Source organism: Taeniopygia guttata, chromosome 11, assembly GCF_048771995.1.
Source record: "Taeniopygia guttata chromosome 11, bTaeGut7.mat, whole genome shotgun sequence".
In the NCBI taxonomy this organism is placed as follows: domain Eukaryota; kingdom Metazoa; phylum Chordata; class Aves; order Passeriformes; family Estrildidae; genus Taeniopygia; species Taeniopygia guttata.
In genome coordinates, this window is record NC_133036.1 from 3,397,792 (window position 1) to 3,411,905 (window position 14,114).

General features: G+C 38.8%; 1 protein-coding gene across 3 annotated transcripts in view; it reads left to right on the forward strand.

The window, feature by feature from the left end:
- Nucleotides 1-6,400: 6,400 nt before the first annotated feature.
- SMPD3 (sphingomyelin phosphodiesterase 3) overlaps nucleotides 6,401-14,114 on the forward strand; it is a 103,999-nt gene continuing 96,285 nt past the window's right edge. Inside the window, exon 1 of one of the 3 annotated variants that reach the window (XM_072934480.1) lies at nucleotides 6,401-7,194. The gene's annotated coding sequence lies outside the window, so the exon portion shown is untranslated. The other 2 variants (XM_030282677.4, XM_072934481.1) reach the window with 2 other exon arrangements.

Sequence of the window (14,114 nt, forward strand, 5' to 3'; positions counted from 1 at the left end):
GTATTACTTACAGTTCTGATTAAGTGGCAAGCCCAAAAATCAAGAAAGGACAAGCATTTCAAAAAAATCAGCATAAACTAATAATCACTCACAGTACAAAGGACTAATCAGAAAAATCCTTAAATTTAATAACTGAGATGTAAGAGTATTTTGTGCACTGTGCTGATTCTGGCTTGCTTCTGTTTTTTAAATCAAGGTTCCTCTTTACTGGAGACCTGTATATGTTATACAACTCCAGTAAGGAAGGAATGTGTCTGCATTCCCAAGGATGGGCAGTGAACAAGAAGGAGTACAGATGAGTGCACAGCTCCAAACAGAAAGATCAAAAATCAGAGACATTTTTATTTGCCCAGAGAAATCTGGTCTGTAGTGTCTGTTACATGTCATTAAAACTGTTCACAAGACAAGAGCTTGAGATGTCCTGATGTTTCTGGTTATTAAGACAAGACTAAAAGCAATCATCATCCTCTATTGCTCACTTGGAAGCTACAATTACCCTGGCCAGTAGGACTTGAAAAAGGATACCCATTCTCCCAGAAATCTGAAGCATAGTCTACTACTCTGGATAATTACACTGCTTAAATTGCAGATCCAACCCTAATTATTCAATTTGCTGAGCAACAAAAAGATCTGAAGCTGGCAATAAACATTTGGCTCCTGCTTTGCTGTCTTTTGTATGTTCAACCTAGGAACAGAAGAATGGATTGTGTGCCTTCAACCTAAGCTTATGTGTTTTTCTGAATGACTGTCTAAATTCACTTTTACATTTTCTTCCATTTGGATCTTTCTAGATCTCAAGATATCTGTCAGATGGGCCTTAAGATGAGATTTCTTAGACTTCTAATGTAAAAATAAGAGAAATACAGGTCAAAAGAGAGAAAAAAAGGAAAAATTTCAGACTGCTTTCTGATGAGGTAAAAACAACTTACCTACAAACTTCAGAACATCTTGTTCCCTGAAGATATCCAGATACTGGATAAATCATTCACTCTCATTACCTTATAAGAGGTAACAAAGCCTCTTAAAATTTTGAACTCAGTACATTTTTTGGCACCAGATCTGTGATGATAGCTAACTAAGTTAAGTGTAATATTGCTGTTTTGAATTTAAACTCTGAGAGTTGAAAGAAATATGAAATGAAAAAAGTACAAGAAAGTTGTTTTAATTATGCTATTTTTAACTCTCAACATTTTCTAAATGCAATCTGCTCTATGGAGTTGATTTCACCACAATTTATATTAATGAAACATTTCAAGAGCACACGGCTTTGCAATAAAAAAGTTGTAGTTATGAGCACAACACTGATTAAACTGAAGGTTTTGGTGGTGTTCTGAAGAAAGTTTTGTTGGGTTGCACCCAGTAACTGAGAGGGGTTGTGATGCTTTTTTTTCCCCCTACACAGAAATAGAAATAACCTGTCATGGTTAAAAATTATCTCAGATCAAAAGTATTGCAATTTTTTTTCCCTGTTAGAGGAAGATAATTCTCACCCATACCCATAAAAAATTCCATCCATAAATAATAGGCAGCCTGAAGCTATAGTACCATAAATACCAAAAGAGAATACTCACTGTCAACTATCAGATGTCTTAATGTCTTAATCTATGGTAACTTGCCTTCTGGTTGTGTGGTCCAACAGGTGAGTTAAAATACATTTTGTAAGGCTGCAATAGTGGTTTTGTAGACTACATGCCTTCAGCTCTTGATGGTAAGCTGAATTTAGAAGTAATTGCTACTCTCTTGTAAAGCAAATCCAAGTAATTTTGAAAGCCAGGGTTTATTGGAATTATTCTCATGGTATTTAGGAAGATTAATGAAATAATTTTACTTTTAAGGATTCAGTGTTTAATTAGCACACTTGTTTTACTAAACTCAGTTGTAGGGACATGAAATGTTTGCCTGCCTCTTGGAAACTGACACTTGAAATGCTACTCTGCTAGAGAAGTTAAACTAAAAGTGCAGCAGGAGATAAAGCAAACTTGCTTTTGGGGACCATGTCAGTAAAATATTTTTCATTATCAATACAACACTATTAATGAAAAACCTACCTAACTTTACTCTCTGGATCAAGTTTTACCTTCTACTACCTTCAGATACAGTTTAGTCATTGTGAAACCCCTTATATCCTTCCTTGGTGGCAGCAGGACAGTCAAAATATTCCATTCTCTTTTTTTTACACAAAGCACAGCTGCCTTATGATGAACAAGACATAGATTTTTTTCCTCATAGAAAAAATATTCCTGCTACAAGTTTCTTTCTGTTCATGTAGGCTTCACAATGAGGGTGTCAGAAGCCACAGCATAAAGTCAGACTGGGAAAATTATTTTCCCACTGTGGATACTAATAAATGGAAGTATGCAATTAAATCATATAATATATAAAAAATGTCTCTTCATAGCAGTAACAGAATAAAATTTGCTGGCAACAATTCCAATAACTACCCCAATACCTTACTGTTCACTGCACCTTGCTTTCTCTGCTTTTTTCATTCTCTACTTTACTGACTTTTTTCATTCTCTCCTTTACCTGACTTGCTTCCCAACAACATAGCTCAATTAGAGCATTGTGCTCCATTTCATTTCTGCAAATATGACAACTGTTGTCACCTTCTGTGAAGCCCACTTTATCACCTTCTTGGATTCTCCAAATCTTAGAGAACTACAGCAAAAGATTGGACTGTCTAATTAAAGCCTTTTAGCACTATTGTCTGACAGTTCCCTGTCATAATTCTGAAGTCTTGCACATTCACAACTTTTTTTTTCCTCCTGGTTTGTTGGCTGATGCTCTAAAATCAACTCTATTCTCTCTGTGCATTTGACATCTATGCTCAATCAGTGATAAACAAACCATTACAACTCCACACATATAATCCTGTGCCTTGGTACCTCTTACTGATAAAACATTGAACCTCCAATGACAAAATCATGAAAGACTTATGCAAGACACATCAAACCAGTTTGCAGTACTCTCTATGTGAATTGGAAGGTCTAAAAATAATTTCAAAGCCCTATTTAGATAGTAACTATTTAAGGCCTGATCAAGGCTGTATCTATGAATATTTAAAACCAGTTGTATTTTTTTGCAAATACCTTGAATTTCTTCTTTTATATATCTTTTCAATTTTATGAGACTCTAACTGTATATGGCTGTGCCATTTATTTTAGTTATACCATTTGGCACAATCTCAGCTTTGCTATTCTGTTAACAGCTTAAGAGAAATATTCTTACTTTATTCTGTCAATTTATTTCTTTGCAAGGCAAAGAAAATGCTGGCCTTGTATGGTTATAATTTACTGAGGATGAGAAAATGGAGGTAGTGAGGGTGAATCATCACATCTGCTGTACTTTCATTTAATAAGAACAAACCTTCGAAAGCATAATTGGGCAGTCCTTAGACAGAATGATCAGTGATCCTTCAGTATGTCTAATTAAATGTTTACTAAGCCCATCAATAAGAATTTGGATGTACAAAACCTTAAAAGAAGAAACACATTGTGGTATTTGTTGAAAATAACAGTAATTTTTTTTCTTGCTTTCCTTCATAAGATAGATGACCTACTGAGATAAACACAGGGATTTCATTGAAATTGGGAAGAAATTTAATCTTTTATCTGGGTTTCCCTGAATCTATCTTATGTGTGCAGGAAAATGGGAGTCACTGTCTCCAGGGTAAGCAGCTTGGTTGCTGCTGACAACAGCACACTACAGCTGCTGTTAGCAGAAACCAGAATCCATGAATCCAGTGATTCAGCTGTACTTGAATAGCTGATGGCTCCTTGTGTAAGATCTCAAAGAACTTTTCATATTTGATTTGATAAAGATATTCCAATTTTACTTCCATCTGGAATCAAGTGTAAGTGTAAAAACCTTAACCTAGCCAGACCTAATTCCAGATTTGAAGGTAGTTCTCAGGAATTTCTATGAGAGCTTGGCAGCAAAGCAATGTTTTTTCCTCTATTTTGGTGCCCAGAAACTTACAGTTCAGCACAGGGGATATGAAAGAGGAGAGTAGGAATTATGTGAGCTTTTGATTAACTAAGTTACTATGTATTAAAGTAACTTGTATTAAATTATTTTAGGCACTAAATCCTTTGATTAAAGATAATTTGAACTGTGTTATGGTTTGAACTAATGTATTTAGATTATTCACAACCATTTAAAAAGTGGTTTTAATGGGTCTATATTTCTATTTTTCTTCTTTACAAAGCAGAACATGGTTAGTAGCTCAGCAGGACCCTTTCAGCTAACAAAAGAACAAACTTGGCATCATTAAGATTAATGGGGTGGGAAAACAAAGAGCAGGGAGTAGTGGTAGCTGTCCTCCACATTAGCACTAAAAGGTTTGCTTACTTGTGGTCTTCTAATTTAGGAGTGCCCTAGAGCTGCATATACGCTTGAAGGTTTTCCTCAGGCCTCATGTTTGCCTCAGCCAGGTTCTTTGGCAGGGCAGGGCAGGTTTCTACTGCCTCCATCTCAGGCAGCCTTCTGGAGAGGGAGCCCCAATTCCACAATAAAGCCCCAGCCTGGAGGAAGTACATTCTATCATTATGTGAATGTGAAGGAGATGCCAAGTGGAAGAAATTGTTTTCTGTAATTTGTTCTTTACTATATCAAACCCACATCTTGAATAATCTCAAGAGTCATTATTCAAATTGAAGCATTTGCCATAATATTTTCATAAATACTTTCCACATTTACAAATGTGTTTCAGTCAAACAAAAGTTGTAATAAAGTAAATGCTGTTTTAAACCTATCTACTATACTTTGCTACAACTTTCTAATGCTGAACATTTCAGTAAGGTAGGGAACAGAATACGTAATTCTGAGCAGAGTGAGTCTTGTGGAAACACTGGGGAAGGTACTTCAGGAAGCAATTTAGCAGTCAGCATGTAGCAAAGATGAGAATAATTATCAACCAGCTGTATATATTCCAAAGACTTATGCTGTGATCAAGTTAGCATGCTGGTGGCATAGAATGTCGTATCATATCAGGCATCCATTACAACAGATTTGGCAGTACTTTAAATCCATGAACCACTGTGCAAAATGTAACATCACTGTCAACTTCTCAGCCTTTCAGGATGGCTGCAGAAGAGATCTTGTTCAGTAGGGTGTGACTGTGTGATCCAGTTGCTGTCTTGGAAATCTATTACATTTAAGAACTATCCAAGAAAGCATCCAAAACTGGGCAAGAAATCATAGTAATATCTACCCATTGAATAAAAAGAAGCAGTAAACCTAACTCCTGCATCACTGATTTAGAATAAACTACAAAGGGATGAAGACAATCCAAAGGGAGGTTTTGCTAAGACAGTATAAATAAAACATATCACTCAGTTTATTTGGCTGCCCCAGATTTCTGTCATATTTCTTGAAAGCTGGCAGTACAGTAGCTAAAACTTTCTCCTAGATGAGGGCAATGCTTGGAAAACAGGATTTACAGCATCAAAGGCAGGAACCTTCACGCAGCTCAGACATACTGGATCCCCCACACAAGCCTTCAGCATCTTTCAGTGCCACATAATTCACTGTGAGATGGGAGCCCAAACTTCTACATTTACTTGTTAACTATTTTTTTAATAATACTTGAAAGATTATTTCATTGTAGTCATTGGCAAAAGAGTAAACAAACTTCTAATTTAAAACTACACTGAATAATGGCTTTTTCTTTTGATGACCAAGTAAATAGAAAATGCTTGGAAATACTGTGCCATTTAATTTGTAAGTTAAATAAAAACACATCCCGCTTCAGAAAATTCTTAATAAGGACATGAAAAGCCTTGTATAAACATAGGTATCAGAGATACCTTTCTATGAGCCATCTTCAATTGGATTGCAGGCTTTCTTGCTACATTTTCTGCAGTGTTTTGCTTTTGATGAGGCGCAGTCCTGACTCTGTTTAGCTGCTCTGAACAGCTACACATGTATCATTTCATATACAACATGTATCTTCTAGCTTCTGAATCTTGGTGGAAGGAAGGGAGACAGTACAGCTTTGAGGACTCTCTCAAAGACCGTAAGAACTATACTATCACCTTTTTTTCCTCCCCCAAAAAAAACTGACCAAAAAAAGGCCATCAAATGTTATGCAAACACTCCCTATATTAAAGATCCAAAAGGACAATTGCTGGGAGCAGTAAGTCAAGTTTAAAAATCAAGTTAATATGATTTGTATCAGCACTGATGCTATTAGAGGTTCTCCAGTCTGAACAGAAATATTGTACTTCTTATATTCAGCAACTTGGCTCTTTTCTTTTCTTTTCTTTTCTTTTCTTTTCTTTTCTTTTCTTTTCTTTTCTTTTCTTTTCTTTTCTTTTCTTTTCTTTTCTTTTCTTTTCTTTTCTTTTCTTTTCTTTTCTTTTCTTTTCTTTTCTTTTCTTTCTTTCTTTTTTTTTTTTTTTTTAACCAATGCTTAAGGTTCAGATATGTAATTAATTTTCAAGACAGCATACATTCAATTTGTTTCATATAGGCTTCAGAATAGCAGATTTTGTGCTTTCCTGTAATAAAAAGAAGTTTTTTCTACCCTCACAAAAAAAACCAAAAATAAGGACAGAACTAAACATTTTGGAAAGTCTCCACACAAAGCGCAGCGCCGCAGTGCCAACACCCCGGTGCGGGGCAGCCGCGGCCCCGCGGGCTCCGGGCGGGCGGAGCTCGCCGCTCGGGGGGCGGCGGCTCCAGGCGCTCTCCCGGGGGGCTCCGGTCCGGGCAGCGGCGCTGCGGCCGCGCGGGCCCCGGCACCGCCCAAGCGAGCCGGCGCTCTCCGCGCTCCACGAGCGCCAGGACTACACCTCCCGGCTGTCCCCGGAGCGAAGCCGCCTCCTCTCGGCGCGGTCACTGCCGCCCGTTCCGCCGGGCGCCGCCCGGGCCGGGGCCCCGCGCAGCGCAGCGGGGCGGGGCGGGGCGGCCGCAGCGCGGCGGGCGGAGCGCGGCCCCCCCGCGCCCAGGGGCGGGAGCGCGGCGCCGGCCCCGCCCGTGGCGCTCCGTGGAGCTGTTCAGCGCTCAGGTGCTGAGTCTCCCCGCGGCTTACGGAGGCTCCGGCGGCGTTCCCTGCTCACCGCTCCCCGGCGCGGCCATGGCCCCGGCGCTCAGCCGCCTCCGCCAGGCGTTCTGAGCGCCCGCCCGCCCGCCGCGCCCCGGCGTGGATGCAGCAGCTCCAGGCGCCCCTGGCTCCGCGGGGGAAGGCGGCAGGTAAAGCTTTTCCCTCCCCGCCCATCCGCATTACATCTCCGCCCGCCCTCCGCTCGGAGCTGCCGGCTCGGGGGGCTCTTGCCAAGCCGAGAGCCAGAGGCTGTCGGAGGCGCGAGTTGTGTGCAGGGAGCGAGCTCCGGAGGCGGACCGCGGGAAACAAAGCGGTGCGGTCCAGATGCCTTTTGAGTAGTTTCGCTATTTTAGTTTCCGGGGAGTGGGGAAGGGAGGAGCGGGATGGCTGATTAACTGAAATATCTGTACTTAGTTAGATGTAGGGGGAAAATACCCCTACGTATATTAATTTGCTCCTGGAATCACATTCCTATTCTCGTGGTTCAGCAGGGGAAGAGATTTGTCATACAGGTAAGATATTGCTATAGTCAAGACTGCAAAATGGTTTCCTTGAGTACCCTCCTTAACTGTAAAGCTTGTATAGATTTTGCACTGCAATGATTTCTTACTTCTTTCCGTGTGGATTACCAGCCCCACTGAAGAGCTAGGACAAGCAGCAGAAGGTCAGTGTAGCAGCCACAGTGTTTCTGTGACAAGGTGTCAGAAAAAGAGAGGAAAAAATTCTTGTGTATTTAAGGCCAAATGGCAAGTTGCATCCTACATGAAGTCATTTAGAGCCAAGCGTTGTGCTGTTATGCCTGATGCTTCAGGCTTCCTCTTAGTGCTGGGTGATGAATAGGGAATTGAGCAAGCGAATTAACCATGCATAATCAAGCAGCAAGTGTTCTTCACTGCTTGTTTGTGTAGTACCTTCTGTCACAGGATCAGTGAGTATTCCTGAGCTATCAAAAGACTGTTTCACCCTAAACTGAGTAGGATGTAGCTGCATCCTTTGTGAGTTGTTGGTAAAACAGGTTAACTTACCCTTCTGAGAGTGGCAGGGGAAGGGGAATCCTGGCAAAACAGAAACTCATCACTTTTCTCAGGTGTAGATGGTGAGAAAAGTTTAACCCAGGAGACTGCATGGAATTAGAGCAGAAACTTGTACAGTTTCTGTGCTGATTTTCAATAGAAACTGAATAACCAGACTAAGATTAAAGAATTGCTTCCTTTAGAAAATCAAATGCAGTCTAATTAGGATACTCCTAGCACTTTGCCTTAACTTACTTTTGCCTGTATCTAGAATTTCTTTGTGTATAATCATCTCCTGCTCCCCATGTTACTGTATCATTGTCAGAAGAAAAGAGCCAGAAAAACAATTGCAGGCAGCAGTAAGGTAAGTGTTTAAAAGCAAAATCGTGGGACTCACATAAATTCCCATAATATTAAAAGTTCTCCAGTCTGGACAGAAACACAGTATGTGTTTTCATTTTCATTGACTAGGCTTTTTTTTTTATTTTATTTTTTTATTTTTTATTTTTGTACTAATTATTAGGATTCAGATATTTAATTAATTTATAAGATAGTGTGCATTCAATTTGTCTTATAGAGGCTGCAGATTGACAGATTTTGTGCTTTACTGTAATAAAAAGAAGTTGAATAGATTGAATGCAGTCTGACAATCATCTCATCCAAAAGCTCTCCTTCCAATATGCACCTTGGACATGCAGGGGCATAACATCTGGCTTTTAACAGTAGCCTTTTAGGGATCAATTAAGTTAATAATTAAAATAGTGCTTTACTGTAAAATTAAAAATCAATTTGTGCACATGACTGTGTGCAAGGTAAGCTTCCCCTCACACCAGCAGAATTAGATTTCCTGACACAGCTCCTCCCTACCTCTGCCTTTTAGTCTAAGAGCCATCGAAGCCTCAGAGCACGTGATCACTATGTGTGGTTTAAGCGATGCTATTGAATTTTTTCCACAGGGAACAATTACTATAGAGTGACAAGTCAACCATTTTGATCTTAACAGATCCAGCTCTGTTTAGTGATGGTAACCATAGCATACTCTGCCTAACCCTGTCTGATTTTCTCACTGTAGCAGTTTGCTTCTAATTTAAAAGGACACTGTTAAACCTTAACATAGATTCTCATTTTTGGGTAGGAATAAGTGGCTTTATAACAGAAGGGTGTTGTAGACATTTCAGCTCTATATTTGCAGTTGCTGCTGCTGCAACAGCCCTCAAGAAGCCACTAAAATATGAAAAAAGCTAAGCAGCATGCCCTGACCACACCCCTACATTGCCATAATTCATAAACCAAGACTCTGTGCTTGCTGCCACATTCATATTTCTACCTGGTCAGTTAGGACAAAGACAAAGCTGCTTTGTCCTAATGAAGCCAGTGCAGCATGCTTTTAATAGAGCAAACAATCTGGGCTTCCCAAAATATATTAAAAAGGACTCTTGTGTTTCCTAACATTGTTTATGCTAAAGGCTATTGCAAATAGAATATTTCTGCTAATTACTTGTATGTCAGCTTGGGCAATAAACAATCAATATTTTACTTATGTAGGATCCACTACAACTTTCTGTGTCCAGTTATCATGCATTCAGTGCAGTATATTAAATCTCAAGTTGCAATTTCTTTGTGGAAATGTTTATTTTAACTTACAAAGGGGACTGCTGAAGTCATGGAAATGTTTCCATTACACTTCAGTAAAAGTCTGTTTTCCAAAAAGGCTTGCGCAGAAAGCTGACCTGGATGCATTTTTACTGTTAGAGACACTGTTATGATCACACTATGGAGCAACACATACAGTAATACATTAAGGGTAGGGGTTTTTTAAGGATTAAAAAAATTCTTATAAGGACAATCTGTACAAAATTTCTATAGTTAATAACCAACATGTGCTATAGAAAAGCAGAGACTTTTTAATTGCTGTATGAGGGAGAATACAGCAGGACACATACCTTTATATGGTATGGAGAATCAAAGTACTTTGTATTACCAAAACATCTTTTTAATATTGTCCCCTAGGTATGGCTGACATGGCTTATGTATTTTCTACAATTCTAAAAACAGAAAAAATAATTTTATGTATTGTGTAATGCCAATTTTCTACTTGAATTCTAGCGATTCTTGGTGTTAAACATAACTAGATTTTACTTATCCCCATAAATGCCTGTAAATTGCTATATGATACTCCCAAGTCTACTCTTTAAAAAAGGCATTTAAATGCATACTGCAATAAGCAATTATGTACTGCTTCATTTTAGAAGAAAGGGCCTGCTAACTAAAAAGGAGCAATCCCAGTGACTTGCTTCAAGTATCAAGTAATGCTTTCAGTGATTTTTGAAGGTATAGCTTCTAAGTATTTGACTGTAGTGTTTAAGCATTTGTTTTAAGTTCTCCACAACACTCCATGGCAAAGAAAATTGTAGTTGCACTCCAGGCGTTATTGCTATAATCAGGTACTTTTATGTCTCATAGGTCAAAGCCACTCTAAAATCTGGGAAAATGTTAGACTATGATTGAATTGTGACATTGCTGTAAAAAGGGATAATCTGTACTTTGAGCTGACAGCACAATGCTGACAAGATTTGCAGAAATACTCACTTCCATTTTATTTTGTCTTGAACAAGTAGTTTCTGTGGAATGGGCAGCTTGGAGACAGTATTTACATAGAATTGCAATGAATACAAGATTTTCCTCCTTGTGTAAATTCCACTCAGATTTGCTTCTGGTGCTTGGGATGGGGGCAAGAAGAGGAAAACTATGGGACAGAGGGCAAGCTCTGCACATACAGCTGTACTTATCCACTGGGAAGTCACCAGATTTTGGTGATTCCTGACTTGGTCATGCACATACTGTCCTTTGAGGACTCTGCTGTCAGCCACTCAGCTTTTACTCTAAAAGGAGGCAGAATGCTGTCATACCTTAAAGAAGTGACCAGCAAACAGCCTCTCTCTACTCAAAGCAGGAGTAAGTAATTTCATGATTATAGAAAATTTCAGTGAATATGAGGGAAGCTGAGAAATCTCTCAGTCTTGAATCTTGTGCTGCAAGTTTGAGGTTTAACAAGCATATTTAAAGAACAGAAAGCTCACTCTGTGTGAGCTGACCCCAGTCTCCTCAGTGGGAGTAAGTGCCTGGGCAGAATGCCTGCTTCTCTGTCAGTGATGATTATTCTCTCTGGCCTAATACTTGATAGTTTGCATTCTTCACTCACCTGCTGTTTTACAGAGCAGAGGTGATAGGCCTGGACTAGCACCTGTTTGCAAGAACTGCACAAAACTATTTGTTCTGTTATTTTTCAGATTTCTTTTGCTTTTTTTGGGATGTGTCTGAGGCTGTGTCTGCTATCAAAAAATTACACTTCGGGTTTTTTAGATCTCATGCTACTTGTCCTCAAAAAATGCAACTTGACAAAATTTGCAAATACAGACATCTGAGGTATTCCACATGAAACACACAGGACCCAATTATTGAAAATTTCTGAAACAAACAGAATTTCCATTAGTTTCCATTTAAGATGGTTATACAGTCTTATTTAAGTTTAGAACCAAGATGTCTCAGAAATTATAAAAGAAGAGTAATCTATATACAACCTTTATTCCACTTAAAAGAAGTTTATCCTCTGCCTGTCCATTTATCTTTGTGCCAGCATAAAATGATTATTCTTGCTACATTTGCAGTAGAGAGTTTCTCTGGTGACATGGTTTGATATCTTTGCTTTGGAAGTGCATTAAAACTTCAGTATCACTAATATAAAGCAGAAAAACATGAAACTGGCATCCTAAAAGTATGGGAAATTATTTTTAAAAGTGCTCTTTGTTAATATGATTCACACAGCATCTGTTGAAACTTGCACTTTGGAAAGTAGTGTATGACCTATGACACAGCTCAACTACAGAATAAAAACAAGATTTAACAATTCAGTTTAGTTCACTTTTGAGGTAATTAAAAATGCATATTCTTCATATAATAAGAGGATGTTTACTCTAGAAATATGTTACCAGGGAACAGGTTACAATTAAACAACATATGCTGAGAAATTCAGATTTAAAAATTAATTACATCAATGCTTAGACTTCTATCACTGTCTTGTGGGGAAAAAAACACAAGATGCACTATGAGGTCAGAGCAAACTGCAGAGAGCATGTTCTGGGCTCTGTTCTGGGTAGCTGATGGCTGTCTCAAGGAGTACAGTTAAGGAAAAAACTTTAATGTAGGTTTACTGTACAATCACACCCCCACCCCCACCCCCACTCCCTTGTCTTCTAAAAGGCATCAACTTGAACAGCATTCTATTACTGTTACATAATTTCGAAGTTTAACCACATATAGCTGCTTAAATCTGAAAGCTGAGATAATAAATGCAAGACAAGTGTTTTCTCTGAGGTACTTAAGATTTCTGTTAACTGCTGTTCCTCATCTATTTCAGTATTAAGAATAGCAAAAATACCTTTAAAGTGACAAGTTATATCTGCCACTCAAAAGTACACCAGCTTCAATATATTTTAAAACTGACTCAAGTAAAAGAGAGATAATAACTGGATTCCATCTGTCCCTCTTGACTATTTCTAAATGAGTTAACATTGATTAACAGTTTTGCTTTAACACAGGGTTTTGGTGATTTTTTTTTTAGCTTTTTCCTACCTATACTGTGCTTCAAGCACAGTAGGAACTTTTCAGTTTTAAGCAGGATGTCTTGCTTCAATCTTTTCTCTGCCAAAAGAAGAGTTAAATGGTCATTTTATTCCTTTCACTTACTTCAAACATTGGTACAGCCATGTTGGAAAAAGGGGTAAAATTCCATAGATTTCTTTTGGGTAACTGCATTGCAAAGAGGCTAGCAGGAAAATTCATGATCAGCAAGCTGTGAAACTTTGTTTTCTTACTTTACTAAGGAATCACTGCCTGGAGAAAAAGTAGAGTTTAACCCTTTCTGGGAAGAGATAATACCTAAGGAAAGTAAGTAGCTATCTGTTGAAGGGCTGTAGTTTTCTGTACAGGCTACTCTATACCTCCCATATTGCTAAGCAGAACTGTCATTGAAAACAATGAGAAATTCTGTCTCAGTGAGAAATGACAAATGAAAATACATCGGAATTATAAGTGTGCCCTGAAACATTTCTAATCTCACAGACTAGAAGAAAAAATACTCAGTTCCTGACTCCCTCATTAGAGTTAATTCTGTGAAATCAGCACTGCCATACAGATGAGAGATCGAAGATTTATAGCTTTTCCTCTAGGAGTCCTTCATTGAGCTTGAAGCTGACTCCATTGATGACCCTACTTGCAGAAAGAAAAGACAGGGAGAGTCTAGAAAACCCTACATGGACAGGAGTCTCTTATCCAAGCTAAGGAACTGGCAGCAAAAATTAAAGAAAGATAAGAATCTTGTTAATTTTATTATTTCTTTGTGAAGTAGTATGTGTTAGCAGATCTAGTCAGAGGATAGAGAGCAGTTGGTGTTCTCTTGTTGCCATGAGTCAGAGAAAAGAAGGATAAAATCCCTCTTGGAATTCCTTAGTGCCTCTTTGAGAGAGAGGGAAGAAAAGACCCTGACAATAGGAATTACTGAACAGGTGGATACAGACACTGCTGGCACAGGCTGGAGATGGGGATCCTTGCTAGTCCCAGAGGATGCACATACAACCCCTTTTTCATTCAGGCCTCTCATTCTCCTCATGACTTAATGCTTTTAACTATCACTTCTCACACTGTTTTTTCTTGCACAAACAAGTTTCAAATGTCATGCCTAAGGGGAGGAAAAGGATTTTTAGTTTGTTTAGTTACTGTAAATAAATACATCCATTATGCCCATTCACTCCTTTACCTGGTGGTCTGCCAGCATCTACCTACAACTTTTCAAAAGGGCTCCATAACACAGCCACAAAGTTTTCCTTCATGCAATCTCAGTTTCAAATGAATGTATACTTCCCATAGAAGCTAGGAAAATCCTGACAGATGGAAGAACCAGTAAACAGCTTCAGTCCTGGAATGGCTTCATATTAACTCTATGTCAGGCAGAGATTACAGCTCTAATTTCATAATCTGCCTCTGAAGAGCTACTTCTG